We start from the raw sequence: 20,750 nt of genomic DNA on the forward strand, positions 1-20,750 counted from the left end.
AAACTTGTACACAAATTTTCATAGCAAAATGCTCATAATAATAGCCAAAATGTGGAAACAACCCAAATGTCTACCAACTGATGAATGAATAAGCAAAATATGGTATATACATATTGAGGAGTCCAGCTCCTGACCAAGAAATCTGTGACTTTTCTTGTTCGACTATAAACAATTACAAAAGCTTTACCTGGCAGGCCTCACATAGGAAAGCTGACTTTCCCACATTAGACCAGGTGCACAGCCAGTGTGCACTGCAGTCTCTCAAGAGAGTTGCAGTCAAGAAGTCAGGTCCCCTTGACTGAAGGTGTCCTTAAGCATAGCTGCATTCCTAGCGCAGGTGCCTTCATTCAGAAGTCTCTTTATCTGTGGCCTTCAGCTGAAGCCTTTTCCCAGGTGCCTCTGCAAAGGCCTCCTCATCAGAAAAGAACCCATTTCCCATTTAGAAAATAAGTGCAGCTCACTGCCAGCATTAATTTAATTTTACATAAACACACTCTTTGAGGTTGAAGCAAATCAAACTGGTTTTCAATGTGAAAATAAAATATAAAAACTCTTCTTGGAGTTATTTTTAAACAGAACTTGTCTCTAACCCTAATGCAACAGAAATATATACATAAATCAAGTGAATCTTCATAATAACTGTTGTTATTAAGATAACTGTTCGAGAACGATGTTAACATCATGTATTAGGAATGCTATGTTTTCTAGGATTTGACATTTTCAGCAATGGAGAATTACTATATTTTTTGTAGAAATACCACTACAAAAAACAGAATGGTATAAATAGAATGATGTCATTTGTTCCCAAAGACCGTTGATATTCTAGAGCAATGCAAAAATAATTTTAAAAAAGTGAGATATTTCATGGCAAACTTTGGGGGTAGAGTTAGGACTGTAATCCACGAGATATCTCAGGGTAAACGTAGCTGCAAGCACCGCTAGCAAGTATTCTCGGGACAAACAGGAAATGGGTTAATGATACTTTTTCTCTACTCTCAGTACTTTTCCACTCTTAGTTTCTCCACCTCACCCTCTAACCAGCCCTGGGTCCATAAAACTGTAGGAACCTTTTATTTGGGGCTCCATTAGCAGTGAGATGACCTCCTCATCTCCCAACCCACTATGTACTGATCCACCTGAGGTTAGAGAGAGCCTGCACTTTCTCAGGTTTAGCATCCTACTTATATTGTCTTAGTAAGTAAATAAACGTTAAACCATTCTTTGATTTGGGCTTGTCTTTAATCAGCTACCCTGACATCTGGAAGCTCAGCTCATGCTCCAATTTAGCTGAGTTCCTAACACTTACAATGGAATATCATTCAGCTATATAAAGGAATGAAGTACTAATTTATGCTAAAATATGGATGAACCTTGAAAAATTTATGCTAAGTAGAAGAAATAAGTCACAAAAGACCATACATTATATGATTCCATTTATATGAAATATCCAGAACAGGCAGATCTACAGAGACAGAAAGTAGATTAGTAATTGACAGGGACTGACTAGCAGGAGGAATTAGTAGTGACTGCTAATGAGTACCAATATCTCTTTGGAATGATAAAATATTCTAAAATTAGACTGCTGTGGTGGTTGCACAACTCTGTAAAAACTAAGAAAAACCACTGAATTCTTCCTATAAGTGGCCTGGCATGACCTCTGAAAAGGTTTGCTAATTACTTGACCCAGAAAACCCCACAAAATCATGCAAATCAAGTTCAAATCTTCATATTCACTTTAAGAACATTCATGAAGCTGCCCAGGTCATCGAGGTTATGCATATTCCAAAAGCCACCAAACAGCTGAAGGATTTCATTTTACCGAAGCAATATGTGCCATTACACCATTACAATGGAGTTGGTAGGTTTGTTCAGGCCAAACAGAAGGGCTGGACGCAGGGTCATTGGCCCAAATAGAGTGCTAAATTTTCACTGCACATGCTTAAAAATGCAGAGAGTAATGCCGAACTTAAAGGTTTAGATGTAGATTTTCTGGTCATTGAATATATCTGGTAAACAAAGCTCCCAAGAAGCACAGAACTTAGAGAGCTCATGGGTGGATTAACTTCTACAAGAGCAATCCCTGCCACACTGAGATGATCCTCACTGAAAAAGAGCAGTGTGTTCCCAAACCAGAAGATTGCACAGAAGAAAAAAATATCACAGAAGAAAATGAAGAAACAAAAACGTATGGCCTAGGAGTAAATTCTCCAAGAAAGGAAAGGGTGGGGGAAGGGTGGGGTGAGGGGACAAGGGAGAGGAAAAAAGGGAAGGAAAGAGGGAAAGGAGAGGAGGGGGGAGGGGAAGAGAGGAGAGGAGAGCAAAAAGGAAAGGAAAAAGAAAAAGGAAAAAGAAGAAGGGAAGGGAGGGGTACGGAGGGAAGGGGTGGAGGGGAGGGGGAAGAGAAGAGGGACGGGAAGGGGGAAGGGAAGGGAAGGGAAGGATTGTACACTTAAAATAAATGAGTAAATCTTATGGTATATAAATTATTCCTCAGTAAAGCTGTCTTTTTTAGTTCATAACATTCCTAGAACACCAGTGAGATAGAAAAATGGGTAAAGAGCAGATTATACTGCTCTGTAAACGAGTTGATAAAATATCCTTTAAGGAACGTAAAGATACTGAAGAATTCTGAGTCACAGACTGATATGACATTTATCTTTTAGAAAAAGCACTTGGTAACTGTGACGACAATGGCTTGTAGAGAAGTTGCACTCAAGGTAGAAGGACCAGATGACAGACTTACAATCGTCTACTAAAAAAATAAACATGAAGAGGGCTTGAGCCAAGACAGGTAAGAAAACGGAAAGGGCTATATAGGATCCTACAGTGGAATGCTATCTATAGAAGCTTTCTATAGAAACCAACTATTAACATAATAAAGGATATACCTCTATTTTATAAGCCCCACCAAATGGAGGGAACTAGAGAAAATAACCAAGTACAGTTAAATAGAGTGGTATAAAACTCTTGATAACTGGCCTAATAAAATGGTTACCCATTGTTGTAAACTAAGACTTAACAAATTAAGGATTTGCCTTCAAGAATAACAAATTATAATGCCAATATCTTTCTCAAGTGTGTGTCGAAGAACAGTAGAATGAACTCCATCTTTGAGTATAAAAAAGGATGGAAAATTTAACTCAAAACTAATCTAATTACCAGAACCAGGTTCACTTCTTTCAATGAAATGTCTTACGAACTAAAAATAAATATGTTATATATGTAGCTTTATAATAAATAATATTTGCCTCCCATTAAAACTCTCAGAGGAAAAGACATGTGGTGCTGCCTCATATTTTTCAAAAACGATTCTTTCTCTTTATAATAAAATAATGAGTAAAAAGTAAATGCATCTATAAAATATCTCACCTTAGATTTTTAGAAAAATCCACAAAGAAATGGCTACAGCATAAGTTCCAGTTTAGGCAAATACCTGAATTGGAAAAAAAAAAAGGAAAAAGACATGGTCAATATGACAATCTGAATTGGGAACTGAATTTTTTCAATAGGAAAACCCTAACTTGATCATTTACCCCTAAACTTTGCAGTTCAATTTATTCTTTAGAAAACTATAGAAACTTTCCATTGTCTTTAATTATTTAATGTTTTCACAAACCTTGACATAAAATACTTATTAAAACGTATACTATACTAATGGGAGGTGGGGAATAAAGTCTTTCATCTGCTCAAGTCTTCAAAAGAAAAGGCATTTTCTAAAAGTCTGCACTCCCTATATCATCATCATGACCTCCCATCCTCACAAAAATTATAGAATTCAAAAATCCGGATATGTAAAAGTAAACCAACAGCACATGTTTATAACACTCTGATAAAAGGGAAAATTAAATAAAACAAATGGCTAATAAATTATAAAAATGTTCATGTACACTGGCAAAAAAATCAAATCAAAATAAGATGTCATCTTTCATCAATGAAATCAGAGTTGTTTTTTAAGTAAGACATCAGTCATTAGCACTGTTCCAGTTCTCCTTCCCAGACTCACAGTAGGATTGCACTTCACTGCCCCGTTTCAATTTAGGTTGAACTATGTGACTTGCTTTAGCCACTAAAATGTTCCATAGACATGATGTGAAACATTACCAGACATAAGCTTCTGGAAACGGTACACAACTGAAAGATCTACACATTGCTGCAGTGATTAGGAAAGCAAGTAACCAGATGGAACTCTGATCAGGCGGGTTTGCTAAACTGACCCCAAAGTGAGAGACTCCCCCAGTTGACACTGATAGGTGTGTTAGACATGTAGCACGAGCAAAAAACAAACTTCATTGTATTAAGCCACTCAGATTTTGGAGATTAATTGTTACTACAGCACAATGTAAGCTATAGTGACACTACACATGATACTGTAATATAATATGTATTATGATATAATAATGCAATATAATAGGCATCTTTGCACACTTCATGGTAGTGTCAATTGGTAAAATCTTTTCGCAAAGCAATTTTGCAATACACAAGTCTTAAAAAGTTCAAACCTTAACCTAGTAACTTCTCTTCCAGCAATCTGTCTGTCTTAAATAATAAAAAATCCAAAGACTGCTCATTTACGACTGTAAAGAACTACAAACAACCTAAAAGTCCAAATGATTAGTTAATAAGTTAGAAAAGGCTATCATTAAAACCATATATCAAAACTGTTTTATGACTAATCAGGGAAACTATATAAAGGGTACATATGGGAACTCTACTATCTGCTCGATTTTTCTGCATATGTAATTCTAGAATAGGCAAAATTAATATATAGTAACAGATACCAGATCAGTTGTCGAAAGAGCCAAAGGGGCTTAAGAGAAATTTTTAAGAATGATAGAAATTTCTATATCTTGATTGTGGTAGTGGTTACATTAGTCAAAATTCATCATACTGCACTACACATAAATCATATCTTACTAAAGTTTATTTTTAAAATTAAATAAAAAATGCTTAATCAAAGGAAAATGGTCATCTACTGAATAATTTAAATGTGTGTAATACATACATTTACACAGAAAAAGACTAAAAATACAATTTAATAGTACTTTTCTTAGTATAACAATTACAGCTCATTTTAATTTTTCCATGTGTTCTATACATTCAAAGTGCTCTAAATAGTATGTATTTTTTATTGAGAATCAGAGCCTGAAATCTAGACTCAGTCTGAGGTTTTATTAATTTATTCAGTATTTATTGCAAGCCTCCAGGTATAAACAGCATTCTAAGTGGTAGAGGAATACTTCTGCACTTGGGTATTTCCCCAAAGTTCAGCTAGACAAGTATTTCAAGTGATCATTGTAGCCAGTCAGTGTGCAAACATCAACAATCTGTAAAACACATCTGTTTATCATCTTTACGCTGGCAAATGTCAGGTATGTCAGAACTATTTTTAAGGACTGTTTGCATTCGTGATTACTTATTTACCTAATTTTTCTGAAAATAATCTTAAAATTTCTACAATGTTTAATATTGAAAATGTACCACATGTTTTGAATTTATGTATTTTGAATTATGTGTGAATGTGTTCAAGGATTACATGCATTGATAACTATTTTAAATTTTTATGTTTTGAGAATGTATTTACTTAGGATTAAAAGTTTTTTACAACTATAAAAAGGGCTAACATGTTTAAACTAAGAAATTGTAGAGAAATGTAAATGAGACAAAAAAAGAAAAATGTGATAATGAAAACAGGGCATTAAACAAAGAGAATAAAGTATTGTTAATCAATAGAAATAACTGAGGCATAGAACAGGCTATAATCAACAAGGACGTGTTTAACAAAGAAAATATTTGAGCAGCGAGCTCCATACCTAGGGCTTAGTAGAGGCTATGTACTTGTTGAATTAACACTGGGATATGATATACTAAAGATTTCACTTAAGTACTCTGAAAATACTCCTGCTTTCTATTTATTCAGAGTAACAAGTAGAGAAAAATAATATTCATAGAAAATGTAAAAATGAAGCCATTAAAAAACTTAAACCATTATTTCCAAACCACCTTTGAAGCAAATAAACTGTTCACAAGGAACTCAAACGTTTTTTATCATGTCCTTTGTTGTACCACCACACATACCCATAAAGACAGTCATTTGTACTAAATATAGATTGAGAAAGAAAATCTCATTATAGTCAAGAAAATGTCAGTTGTTCACTTTTGTATTCCACACAATTCCTAGCACATAAGTGGGTACTTTCAAATCATTCACGGAGCTGAATGTTCAGAGAAAATGTTTTCTCTGCTGTCCGTACAACTTCTTTATATTTCAAAGGTGTGTCATCAACTCTGGCATTAAAAGAATTTACACCACAACAAATGTTTACCATATTACAAAAACTCTCAGAAATGAGAAGAGATATCCATAGATGTGTTCCCTAAGTTTCACAAGTATGAGAAAATACATCGTTTTACTATTGTTGATCGGCTATATTAGATGACTCTGAATTGAATTATTCAAGCACACACAAATACAACCTTGAAGAGGTCCACATACTTGCTCCTGACAATATAGAAACAAAAGCTTCTAGTCAGATGAAATAAACGATAAGCAAAAGGAATCTGACAGGTACTGCATTTTCTGCACATTTGCATTTGTAGGCTTCCACAGCCATTAAGCAAAATTAGTTTCATGATATCAGCCAAAAAGACTCATGGGCAACAGTTTTATGCCATTAAAAGAACTACCATCCTCAATCTGCCTGATTTTGTGTTTGCTCATTAGAAGCCTCTCAGTGAATTGGTACAGAGATTTTAATAGCACTCTTGCTCTATCAATGTTTAGGATAGCCCTGAACCATAACTAATTCCTATTCTCCCTTCTTTCTCTATACCTAAAGTAATTTACACACAGTTGAACAAAACTAAGTATCAGACAGTCTAGCAGTTCTCTACCAAAAATGGAACAATTTCAAAGTCAGAGAAAGACATCTTCATCTTCTATCTCTCCCGCTTGCTAATCTCTGAATCCACTATGTTCTCTTACGTGCCCATACCTTTGCAAATGCTATTTTCCTGTGGGCTTGATTAGTATCTCCTCCTCAACCCTGACTGTAGCAAATTTCTACTGACTACAGAAGTCTTAACTAACCAGTGTTCTCCAAAAAACAGTTCATGCAATCCTTTCCCTTATCTACCTTTTACATACTTCCATTGGGCACCTCTCAAACTGGGTTATAACTCTGTCTCTTACAATCAGAGAACTGAACACCTCTTGGTAGAGCTAATATTCAGTCGGTACAGACCAGGACAGCTTCAAAGGCTGTACTGAAGTACTGAAATACTTCTGTAATGTAGTCTGGTAAACAGTCATCACTCCAAACTCCACCAGCTCTACGGTGCCTGCTGATGGCCTCCTGCCCCCACCACCACCACCACTCAACAACAAAAACAGCAAAGCTTGATACAGTATAAAGGATAAAAGGGTGCTTCCAAACCCTGATCCAGTGCTATAGCCACCTTGATTGATTGGTACCTGTGTTGTAGTGACTAATAAATAATTTGAATATCATCCTTGCCTCCTTGTACTAAAAGCCTAAGACGCTGCCTAGAATATAGAAGATCTTTAATGAACTGTTAATTCTGTCAAAATAATGAATTGATGCCAGCCCTATTCGATGACACAAAGCCAACGGTATGCTGTCAAAACTATGCAGACACTGATGAGATTATTAACAAAAACCCAGGTCCTTAAGTACAAAATATGAAAGTGGTCAAGTCTATCTATTTGCTGCGCTTGCCAACAGCCTCTGATAAAATAAATGTTTGATTTAATAATGTAGGCAAAAATCTTCAATGTGATACTTTATAGAACATATGATTCAAGTATTTTTTAATGTTATTTAACGAAATTTATAAAGAAAGTTCCTATAAAATAATAATCTCTATAAGAATACCATAAATACTCACTTCTGGTCAAGATAGTGGAGCAGATAAACACTGTGCTCATCTCCTCCCACAAACACATCAATATTACTACTACAGAACCACCATCATTGAGAATCACCTGAAGTCTGGCTGAACGGAAGTACCATAACTAAGATTATATAGAAGAAGCCACACTGAGAGTGGTAGAGAAGAGGACCAAGCTGGTGTTATATCCACACATGGCAGTTAAAACTCAAGAGAAATAGCTCAGCTGTGATGATCCTTGCCCCTACTCCCGAGAAGCAAGAAGTACCAGCCCCATACCAGTCTCCCCAGCACAGGGTTCCAGTGCCAGGGAGAGAATTCCCCATAACTTCTGGCTATGAAAACCAGCAAGGATTATGACTGAGGGAGACAGAGGGCTGTTAGAATCCCAAGCATTCTTCTTAAAGGACCCACACACAGACTTACTCACTGATAGACTTACTCTGAGTTCTAGTGCTGGGGTAGCAACTCAAAAGGCATCAGGGACATTTAGGAAGAAACCAAATTGTCTGGCTCTGAGGCAAGATCTGGAGGGACAGCTTTCTACCAGGCAGAAGCCACTGTTTATTTGTTGAGACTTCCCCTCACCTGGCCTATACATACAAGTGGGTGCTATATCTGAGTCTCCATCAGCCTAGCTAACATCATCCACCCTGCTCTGGTGATTCTCTGAGACCTCTGCTCCCTCTAACTTGCAGGCCCACCCAAGCCACTTTCAATGTCTTTTCCATACAAATGGCCTTTCTTAGCTTGGGCTGCAGACTTTCCTAAAAACTCTCAAAGGTTCACAAACCCCGCAAAAAGAGCATCTGGCTTCGATGTGCCCTGTACCTCTTGCTAAATAGTCCAAGCCTGAGACTAGTAGCAGCCAGTCTCGGTTCAGAGATTAGCCTCTCCTAGGCACCTCCAAGCCCAGCACAAGTAACAACCATCTATAAGTCACTCTATAGCTCATACCAAGTGGTCCCAGGCAGGGGACAGGAAGCAGCTGATACTGGCCTGCACCAGAACCTTCCCAAGAAGCCCCAGAACGAACGCACCTAGTAGCCAGATTCAGACAAGAGAGTACCACCTAATCACCTCCACAGATGACACATCCAAAGGGCAAGTCTCAACAGGCACCAGAGCCCCACTAAAGTGAATCCTGCTCTGTAGAGTCAGCCCCTGCACAACAGCTCCTCCACTGTAGTCATGACCAGTTCTGGGAACCAACCAGCCTGAGGGTTAATCCCTCCCATTGATATGCCAATAGCAATCAAGGTTCAACTACAACAGGAGGATACACACAACCCATACAAGGGACACTCCTGGAGCACCCAGCTCAGGTGAACAGGGAGATTGTGCCACTGGGCCCCACAGAACACCTACTACATAAGGCCACCCTGTCAAGACTGGGAGATGTAGCAGATCTATCTATATGTAGAAACAAACACAAGGAGGCAGCCACAGTGAGGACACAAAGAAACATGTCTCTAATGAAAGAACAGGACAAAACTTGAGGAAAAGAACCAAATGAAATGAAGGCAAGCAATCTACCAGATACAGAGTTTAAACACTGGTTACAAGGATGCTCAATATACTTAGGAAGGAATAGATGAACTCAGTGAGAACTTATACCAAGAGATATAAACCATAAAAGAGAACTGGGCAGAAATGAAGAATACAATAATTAAAATGAAGAACACATTAGATGGAATCAACAGGAGATTAGATGAAGCAGAGGGTTGAATTGGCAATTTGGTAAATATGGTAGCAGAAAACATCAGATTAGAACAAGAAGGAGTAAAAAGAAACCAAGAAAATGAGTATAGTTTAAGGAGCCTCTTGGGCAACTTCAAGCATACCAACATTCACATCATGGGGGTATGAAAAGGAGGAGAGAGAGAACAAGGAATTGAAAACCTTTCAAGAAATAATGACAGAAAACTTCCCTAACCTAGCAAAGGAAATAGACATACAAGCCCAGGAAGCATGAGAGTACCAAACAAGATGAACCCAAAGAGGCCTATACCAAGACACATCATCATTAAAATGCCAAAGGTTAAAGACAAAGAGAGAATCTTAAAAGCAGCAAGAGAAAAGCAGTTACTTATCTACAAAGGAGCTCCCGTAATACTTTCAACTTATTTCTCAACAGAAACTTTGCAGGCCAGAAGGGACTGCCATGAAATATTCAAAGTGATGAAAAGTAGGGACCTAAAACCAAGATTTCTCTACACAGCAAGGCCATTATTTAGATTCAAAGGAGAGCTAAAGGAGTTCATCACCATCAAACCAATATGAATATTACAAGAAATGTTAAAGGTACCTCTTTAAGAAGAAAAAAGATCAAAAATATGAATAATAAAATGTAAAAATAAAATAAAAAATAACTACATATTATCAGTGATTACTTTAAATGTAAATGCATTAAATGCTCCAGTCAAAAGACACAAGACCCTTACATATGATGCCTACAAGGGACTCACTTCAGACTGAAAGACACAGAGACCAAAAGCAAAGGGACAGAAAAAGATGTTTCATGAAAATAGAAACAAAAAAGAAAAAGCTAAGATAGCAATACGTATACAAGACAAAATAGACTTTAAAATGAAGGCTATAACAAGAGACAAAGAAGGACCCAGTAATCACACTTCTGAGTATTTATCTGAACAAATCCAAAACACTACTTCGAAAGAACATGTGAATCCATACGTTCATTGCAGCATTATTTACAATAGCCAAGATATGGAGGCAATCTGAGTGTCTAACAATAAATAAATGGATAAAGAAGAGGTAGTACATACATACATTGCAATATTACTCAGTCATAAAAAAGAATGATACCTTGCTAGCTGCAACAACATGGATGGACTAAGATGATATTATGCTAAGTGAAATAAGTCAGACAAAAAAAAAAACAAATACCATATGACTTCACTTACATGTGAAATTTAAAAAACAAAATAAATGAACAAACAAAACAGAAATAGACTCATAGATACAGAAACATTCTGATGGTTGAAGATGAGAGGGGGGTTTGGGGGGATGGGTGAAAAAGTTGAAGGGATTAAGAAATACAAATTAGTAGTTACAATATAGTTATAAAGATGAATAACACAGAACTTATTGTCAATAATACTGTAATAACTATGTATGGTGTCAGATGTATACTATATTTATCAGGGTGATTACTTCATCAGCTATATATATATATGTCTAATCATTATGTCATACACTTGAAACTAATATAATAATGTATGTCAAATGTAATTGAAAATTTTTTTTAATTGTCAAAAAAAAAAAAAAAAAAAGAATACCACAAACAGTGATCACAGTTAGAAAGGTATCATTAAGAACACAGTGATTAATTCGACTGAAGGCAAGAATAAAAAGAGTCTGTTAATTATGAATCACTGGTCTAATTATAGACTTTGCTAGGAGGTTTCAGATACTTCTAATTAGTTGGCATAATAATTATAAATAAAATATCATAAGAGAATGTACTGTGTATATAAAATTAGATATTTTTATCATCTTTATAATTTAATAATTAAGTATTCAATAAAACATAATTATTTTGAAAGTCATCAATAAAATATACATCACATTAAAATCAAGTTACTCAGAACACTACTCAGGTAGTGATAGATAGAATCTTTAATCCCTAAGAATGAAAGTATGTAGCTGAAAGGATAAATATGTAGCTTTAATTAGAATTTTGAACTTATAAATGGTGCTATAACATTTGTTTTAGGCTACTTACTTTCTAATAGAAAAATCACCTTTCAGTCATGTTGTAGGGAGTTTCAGAGAGCTGTAAGATTAAAAAATTAAAAATAAGGATGGAAGCAAAGAATAACAGTAACATCTTTGAAAAGAGAAGCTTAATTATCTAATTTCAACACTGTCCCATGAAGCTAACATCAATCTTTAGCAAAACAATGCTGTGCTGCAAGCTAGGCTAATGAAAAATTCTAGAAGGTGACAAAATCTCAAGAAGCATCATGTATTTATTTAGAACAATCAAGAAAGAGCAGACTGATTTTTTTGTAGTTATTAAATTGGAAACGAGAAAAAGACCATAATAAATTTTAATTTTAAAATAAGCTTTTAAGGTCTAACTAATCTTAATCTGAAACAACCATGTAAATTATCTTGGCTATTAGCCCTACCATGTAAATTTAAACAGAAAATGTATACAAACAGGTATGTAATAATAACAGTAGCTGCAATTTATTGAGCACCATTATAGTATAGCAGACAGATACAAGGTTCTTTACAAAGATTGTTAACTTTCACAACCAGCTTACAAGGCAGATATATCATCCCTAACTTACTAATGATGAATCAATGCCAGAAATAATCTTTCCAAGGTGAGCTAGCAAGTGTCAGAGTAAAAACTGAAACTCTACAATTCCTGAGCTTTACTCCACTTCCTGACCAGGTGTCCTCAGTGGAATTAAAGTAAGTCAACTTAGCACTGTACTTCCATGGTCTATTAGCTATTCTAAAGGGATGAAAACTATGGTCTACTATCCCAATCGATGTGACCATCTGAATACCTACAGAAAACAATATAACTCAGTAACTATATTTCTGACCCTTATTTGGGAAATCAAGGATTTGCCAGTCAGCTTAAGGGCTGTTAGGAAATTTTATCTTCATTAAACGTGCTTGGATCTAAATGATAACAATAAAATTACTAAACACTTAGATGAAGAAGTAGTAGAATTCTGAGAAGAAAAAAACAAATAAGAGAATGTAAATAATTTGTATACCTTTAGAATCTTGCATAAAAAGGCTCTAAATGAGATACAGGTATTCATGACAAAGAACCAAGTTCCATGGTCAGTATAAACAAAAGAAAAAATATGAAATTCAATCAGGACAGATATAGTAGTATAAGTTAAAATAGATGTAATGATAAAAATAAATGAGAGTTTGTACTGAAAAATAACCTTTCCCCAACTCTTGTGAACCTATAACAAACTGAGAAGAAATTATAATATTGGTTTAAAACAGGCAGTCATTTTGAATATTTCTCTTCCAAAAAATGACCATAAATAAATTGATATGTAAAAAGTTAGTACACATCTTAAAAAGGCGCACAACAAATGTCTGATGGACAAGTAAATTGTTTGGCTAAACGAAGATGAAAAGTGAAAATGAGGAAGAAAAGGAAAGCTAAGAGGGTAGCGGGAAGAAGAAAAGAGGGAAGTAGATGGGGTAGAAGGGGTCAAATATGTGATGACAAAAAGAAATCTATGAGAGGGAAACATACATACATACACACATATTTTTTTAAAAAAGAGTTGATGTTTCTCCAAGTTCCTTCTCATGTAAATAGTACCTGCTCTTGGGGTTCTTTCTAAAAGCAAACTACCTCAGAATATAACTTCTCTGGTAGAAATCTCTTCATATTGTGCCCCAAGAAATAACACCTCTCTCCTAAGAAAAGGCTTTACAACCAATGACATTTCCCTTATCCTGAACAGTCTCTTTCTGGAATTACTTCCAGGAACATTTCTGAGGACAACTTTTCTGTTTCTATTGGTTTTCTGAATTGAGTATTAATGCCTAATCAGTATGATGAAAAAATTTTAGAATTTTTTGCTACACAGGATCCTTACTGCAATTATAATTTTTTGAAAAGCACAGGCATCCTTCACAAAGATGGAGCTATTTGAAAAAAAAAATTTTCAAAAGACTTTGCTACATGAGTTATTTTCTACATTTTTATTTTAAAGAAACCATATCTTTAACAAAACCTGTATTATTCACAATTCTCACCTTGTTTATGAGTACCTGGAATAACCTCTCACATCTTACCTACTCTATCACTTGCTGACTCAAAAATCACCTTAGAGCCCAACTCCTTACTTGACCTAACAAAATCTGCTGAGCTTGCATACAGAAAGGCTGTACATGGTGTATTTTTTCCAGAACGATGTCTATGGTTATACAAGTTGAGACCAAAGGTGACTTCCTCTTCCCCTTATACCATATAACTAACCTATAATTTCACATGTTACTATTCTACATGAGTTTAAAAGGAAAAACTTGCCTGCTAGTCATATTTCCTAAAATTCTCAGCATCTAAGGACTGCACTGATACTACATAGTAACACTAAACATATCGCATAAAAACTAAATAATTTGTAGCTCCTGTTTCACTTGTGAAAAGGTCAGCCACATATCAGTTTTATGGAGCACCTCATTTCTTTAGCAAACTATTAAAAGATGATCTCCCTTTCTTTGACATATGTGGACAGTGTAACTCATAAGCAAGTCTAAATGAAATGGTCCACAGAAATTCTTGCTTCTAGTGTGTGGAATTCAACAGTCCGGCTACCAGGGATCTTACTATAGCAGGCTATTATTTACACTTACAAATCAAGTTTAAATAGAGTTATAGTACACAGGGCTTAATTATAGTTTGTTATTTGTTGCATTTTAAAGTCATTGGAAAATAAAATCTTTCCTTCACTGACATTCTAAATGCACTTTTAACTCCGTTGTGCATTCTAAGTTTATAACAATAACATTTTACATCTTAATGATTTTGGTATGGCACACTTATTCGTTGAAATAAAAAAATCCTTTTAAAAATCACATTGCTAGTTCTCCTTGGTCCAAGAAAATACACATGTAAAAAATTCATCTAGTCAGGATACATTTGAAATGCTATTAAATGATCTTGAGGACCAAATCTGGGTCAAACTACAAAAAGATCTTCAATCTCTGCTACCTGAGAATTCTGTTGCTTCATTCATGTACCTAATTCACACGTCCTTAGTCAAGCAGAGACATGTTAGCTGAGATGGAAGGTGTAAAAGTCCAATGATTTTATCCCCTGTCTCATCTTTCCTTAATCTTCAAGAAAACCACTGTAGTTCAAATGAGATTGTCTTTAACTGATTTATCTTTAAAGAAATATAACTGCTTAAATGAACCTTGCCAAAAAGCACTGCAGCCCCTCTAGTGGGTTCCAAGTTACACTGACGATGACTTAACTGTGTTCAGTAAGGTAACAAGAAAGAAGACAAAGGCCACCTACAGTAGTGCTGAGAATTTGAAGTAATGCAAAAATTTTCTCCAAAGAAAGAAAAGGAATTGAGTACTATTTATTTCAAATGGAACCTCAAAGATTTTGTGGTGTCCACAGCAAGACCCTCCCAAAGAAACAAAATTATTTAGTAATCATTCTGAGAATTTCCTGAATTAGCATTGTCCATAGAGCTAAAAATCATAACAGAATGTGAGTCACTCCTGAAGAGTGAGTTGAAGAATAAAATGTAAAAGACTTCAAGTGTTAAGAAACATCCCAAGTTGTATATAACTTAACAAAAATAACACTTATCAAACATCCTTATACATATAATTCTGTACCATCTGAGAAGGATGGCATATGCTAACTAGACATACTAGGCTATGGTTCCCTACATCAAACATGCAGATCCACGCTATTCCTGTGAATATTCTAGAAGTGCATATCTAGAGTGGTTCAATGCCAACACTAAGTCCCACCCTAACTTTATACTACACCAACAAGGACCCATGAGAGAGTTGGTTAGTTCTAGAACCTTAAGAGATTTAATCAACTTTGGGAAAGTGGCTAGAAATGCACTTGCTTAGGAGATACCAGAACAAATGCTGGTCACTACAATGGGACCTGTTTTAACCCATCACATACAGATCTACAAATTCATTCTACCTTATCCAAAATGCTATTTTTCAGTCCTTAATCAGAATAACCACCATTCCAGTTCCTTCTAGTACTAAAAATACCTTATTTTTTTCCTAGACAATTAGTGAATTTCCACACTATGTTTCCTTGCCTTGTAAATGAATAAACTCGGCTTTGTTTAATTTTGTTTGGTTTTGCTTTTTTAGCCCCAGTGGCCTGTTTTATTCTTTGATATACTGACTTTTCAAGAATACTCTCTTCCTCTTTCCTCCACCTAAAGCAAATCCTTTTAAAGATCAGAACTGGCCTAGGAGCTGATGCTGGTTGGTCAACAACATAGGCTGCCCTAGGAATCAGTAATACAGGCTGAAGGAGGTTACAGTTCTGAATGATGGTTGTGTCATGCCCGTGTTGTACCTGAAAATCTGCCAGACAGAATTACCACTTCAGCAAAACAGCAATCCTCTGAGTATTGAATGGTGGTGCTTAAAAGTAAGATGTTGGGAGGTAGGAAATAACTGATTTTTAAAGACAAATTTCTTTTTTATCCTCTTCCTGCTTATCATATACGTAATCCAACTGTCAAGAGATAAGAGAAAATCAATTATTAAGTAACAATTATTTGTCTCTCAAAGACAGCCATCTCCCTACTATTACAAATGGCAGATAGATTGGTGTGTTGCTGGAAATCCTGGACTACTACACTCACCAACCAAAAACTACCACTTTCAATCACACAATCTTCTATGACAGACTTATTCCTTAGGCGACTTCAAAGTGAAGGGTATCTGCAAAATTTAAAAAAAAAATTATTTAGACAATAAAAATTAATAATATGAGTTGTCTTATTAGGTCAGAGTCAATACCCCAGCACATCTCAAGCTTTCCTCTCCCTATTCAGAGAATATTCCAGAGGTTCTTTGGTACCCAAACAGAGAGCAAAATAGTACTGCAGATTTTCATATTAAGGGAATAACATGAGGAAAATCGTATTTCAAGAAGGTTAATAACATGACAAGATAACTGAAGACTACAATTGGGAGATAATGGAAGAAAACTGACCAATTCAACAGGAGATGATAACTGGTCCATACAAAATAAGACAATGGCTGTTGCAATAAAGAAGAGTTCCAAACAGGAAATGAAGAAGTCAAACTGTCACTATTTACAGATGACATGATTCTCTATATAGAAAATCCTAGACTCCACAAGAATACTACTAGAAACAATAAGCAAATACAGTAAAGTTTCTGGATACAAAACCAATGTTAAAAAATCCATAACGTTCCTATACGCTAATAATAAAGTGTCAGAAAAAGAAGTGGAAAAAATAATTCCTTTTGCAATTGAAACAAAAAAAAACACCTAGGAATAAATTTAACGAAACATGTGAAGGACCTACATAATGAAAACTACAAGGCTCTATTAAAAGAAATTAAAGAAAATACGAAGTAATGGAAAGGTATTCTGTGTTCTCGGATTGGAAAAATCAACACAGTTAAAATGACCATGTTACCTAAAGCATTATACAGATTTAATGCAGTCCTCATCAAAATCCAATTGGCTTTTTTTTAAAGAAATAGAACAAAAAATCATCAGATTTGTATGGAAGCACAAAAGACCCTGAATTGCCAAAGCCATCCTGAGAAAAAAGAATGAGGCTGGAGGCATCACTCTGCCTGACTTCAAATTATACTACAAAGCAACAGTAATCAAAATGGCATGGTATTGGCAGAAAAACAGACTCACGGATCAGTGGAACAGAATCGAATCAGAAATAAACCCATATTTATATGGACAAATAATTTTCAACAAAAAAGCCAAAAACATACAGTGGAGAAAGGAAAGCCTCTTCAATGAATGGTGCTGGGAAAACTGGAAAGCCACCTGCAAAAGAATGAAACTAGACTGTTGTCTATCACCACACACCAAAATTAACTCAAAAATGGATCAAAGACATGAATAGAAGACCTGAAACAACAAAATTCATAGAAAAAAACATAGGAACTAAGTTCAAGGACCTTGGACTTAAAGAGGATTTTATGAGTTTGACCACATAGGCAAGGGAAGTAAAAGCTAAAGTAAATGAATGGGACTATATCAAACTAAAAAGCTTCTGCTCAGCAAAGGAAATCGTCAACAAGGTAAAGAGACAACCATCCAAATGGGAAAATATATTTGCAAGCGACAACTCTGATAAGAGACTAATATCCAAAATATACAAAGAACTTATACGACTCAATAACAACAAAAAGACAAACAATCCAATCAAAAAATGGGCAGAGGATCTGAACAGACACTTCTCCCTAAAGGACATACAAATGGCCAACAAATATTTGAAAAGATGCTCAACATCACTAGCTATTAGGGAAATGCAAATCAAAACCACAATGAGACAGCATCTCACACCTGTTAGAATAGCTATAATCAACACGATAAGTAATGACAAATGTTGAAGAGGATGTGGAGCAATTGGAATGTTCATAGCAGCATTATTCACAGTGGCCAGGACATGGAAGCAACCGAAGTGTCCTATGGTAGATGATTGGCTAAAGCTGTGGTACATTTATATAATGGAGTATTATTCAGCCATAAGAAGAGATGAAATACTGCCATTTGTGACAACATGGATGGACCTTGAGATAATCATGCTAAGTGAAACAAGCCAGACAGAAAAAGTTGAAAATCACATGATATCACTTATATGTGGGATATAAACCTAAAAGTAACAAATAAACAAGACAAACAAAGAGAGATTCATGGTCATGGACTATAGACTAGTGGTTACCAGAGGGTAGGGAGTAGAGGAGGAGGGGGTAGATAGATGGTTAAAGGAGGTCAAATATAGGGGGATAGGAGAAGGGTGAAGTGGGTAAAGGGGGTCAAAGATATGGTAGCTGAAGGAAACTGGACTTTGGGTTGTAAACACACAATAGAATATACAGATGTAAAATTATAATGTACACCTGAAAAATATATAATTGTATTAACCAATATTATCCCAATAAACTTAATAAAGAAAAAAAAAAGAGTTGAACCTGACATTACCAACAAACTCCACCTTTTCTATTACAAATTCAGTTTATTCTGGTAACAAGGTGAATGCAAGTAATTACTTTCTTAATTTCCCTGATAGAAGAAAGGGGGCCTTAAGAGTTCTCTCGGGAGATTCTAAGGTCTCCGTTTTCCATGGTACAAAATGTTTGAAATTTAAACACCAGGAAATCATCTTTTTCAATTACAACACTGTACTTTCCCAGCATTTTCTGCCAAAACATCCTAGAAGGAGTAATTCCAGAAATACTGATTTAGCCATTATTGTTGCTTTGATGGCAATCAGCTTGCCTGCCTGCCCTCTCCATGTGCACCCATCTCCACAGACACCCCCACCTTGAAACACAGGGCCAGGGGAAAAAAGAAGGGTCCAAGAATCTAATTTTTTCTGAGCTGTGAGACTAAAACAGATGAGATGCTTTGCCTAAATTAGTAATGAAACCAGAATTAAAGTCAAGAGTTTTAAACTCTACCTTCACATTTTCTCTGCTGTTGGATATAATTTGGAAAAAAAAAAATTTTTCCCTAATTTTAAAAATCACAGAAGTTTCACACTAGACTCCACTTTCCTTTAAAAAAAAGAAAAAAAAAATATATATATATATTAGTGGGGCAAGAGTGGTTAACAGACACAGTTTATAAATCAAAGAGAATATGAACACAAGCTTCCTTCAGGGACTCCCTGCCATTGTCAGGACAAAGTTCTGACTCTACAGCCTGGTATATAAGGCCCTTGATATTTTAAATCCAACAATCCTTAACAACTTCATGCTTCATCTCACCATTTTCCACCTCTTCATTCTTCAACCATTAGTCCTATCTACAGATCCCCAGTGTTTAACGTCCTCTTTCACGGACCCATGCCTTAGCTCATTCCATTTTTCTTCATAAAACATTCTTTTCCCTTGCCTGCATGGCAATGTTAAGCTCATGTTCTTTTCTGAGAAATAATCTCTTGATGTTCTTGCTCTTGGATCCTGAAACACATTCCTCCCTAACCCATACCAAGTCTGAATTAGGCTCCCTTCTTTATGCACATCTCTATCAAAAAATACAGAGTATTGTTAATTCCCAAACTAGTGAATGCCTGCCACATTATAGGTACTAAAGTGATCATTAATTCCCAGTTTTGTGTTCTCTCCACAGGACAGTATTCAATTTACTTCATCAAGATGTACAGCTAGTTTTTTTTCCTTCTCCTATTTTGATTTGTTATCTAAGAATGTTCAGTATTTTTCCTATTAACCTGACAGTTTTCAGCACATTTAGAATGTGGCCACTAGCTTTTTTAAAGAGAATCCAACCAAGATTAAATATACATGAGAATTTTTCCATATAAGGCTCAACGGACCAAAATGACAAAAAAAAAAAAAAAAACATGAATATTTATAATGCTGTTAAAAAAAAAAAAGAACTTCACTTAAAATGTTCACTATATCTACTTGGAAAATGTAATCATATACCAGAGCTTCCGAAAGGTAAAAAGTTAAAATATGAAATCGATTTATAGTATCATTTTAAATAAAGAATGATATCCACACTGTAACTGGAAATACCTGCCTTGAGAAGAAACAACAGAGTTAAAACTTACAACATCCAATTCTGTTCCCTTGATCTTTTTAGGTAGGATAACTATTAAAGGATACATCAAAATCTAATAACCACATTTTTCAGAATTCAAAGCTTTTCCTACTAAAGGATTCAGACTGGGGGCTGCATGACATCCTGATACTATTAGTTTAAAAAATAAAACAAAAAGGAAGCTTCAAGCAAAACATTATTCAAGACTACACTCAGGCAGAGTCTCAAACTGGTGACAAAGCCCATATGCAATTGTTTTTATAATACTAGGTTGAGGAATTTTACCAAATCAATTGTTCTAATAAAAGTCAAAGGAAACTAAAATCTTTTCAGACTCAAAATGCAAAATGTCTATACCTAGGACCACTCCAATTACTATTAGTCAGCATTAAGTATGGTATGGTCAGAATGAGGTTGAGTAATGACAGAAGTCTATTTGTGTACCATTATTTCTGCATTTTTAAGTGGAAAAAATGGCTATATGTGCCTAAAACAAATGCACTTTAAAGATCTGTCAAAAGAAAGTTATATTTTCAAT

At 35.3% G+C, this 20,750-nt stretch overlaps 1 protein-coding gene across 11 annotated transcripts in view; it reads right to left on the minus strand.

Moving 5' to 3' along the window:
• The window catches only part of PEAK1 (pseudopodium enriched atypical kinase 1), a 254,328-nt gene that overhangs the window by 187,135 nt on the left and 46,443 nt on the right, over positions 1 to 20,750 (minus strand). For 6 of the 11 annotated variants that reach the window (XM_015597708.2, XM_015597709.2, XM_015597705.2 and 3 more), the window contains exon 2: positions 3,370 to 3,433. The exons of 2 other annotated variants lie outside the window; for them this stretch is intronic. The gene's annotated coding sequence lies outside the window, so the exon portion shown is untranslated. Of the gene's footprint in view, positions 1 to 3,369; positions 3,434 to 11,653; positions 11,705 to 15,994; positions 16,157 to 16,286; positions 16,364 to 20,750 lie in introns of those variants that run through there. 3 more of the 11 variants (XM_015597710.2, XM_015597706.2, XM_025040361.1) reach the window with 2 other exon arrangements.

The sequence above is a fragment of the Pteropus alecto genome, unplaced genomic scaffold (genome assembly GCF_000325575.1).
Source record: "Pteropus alecto unplaced genomic scaffold, ASM32557v1 scaffold38, whole genome shotgun sequence".
Lineage (NCBI taxonomy): Eukaryota > Metazoa > Chordata > Mammalia > Chiroptera > Pteropodidae > Pteropus > Pteropus alecto.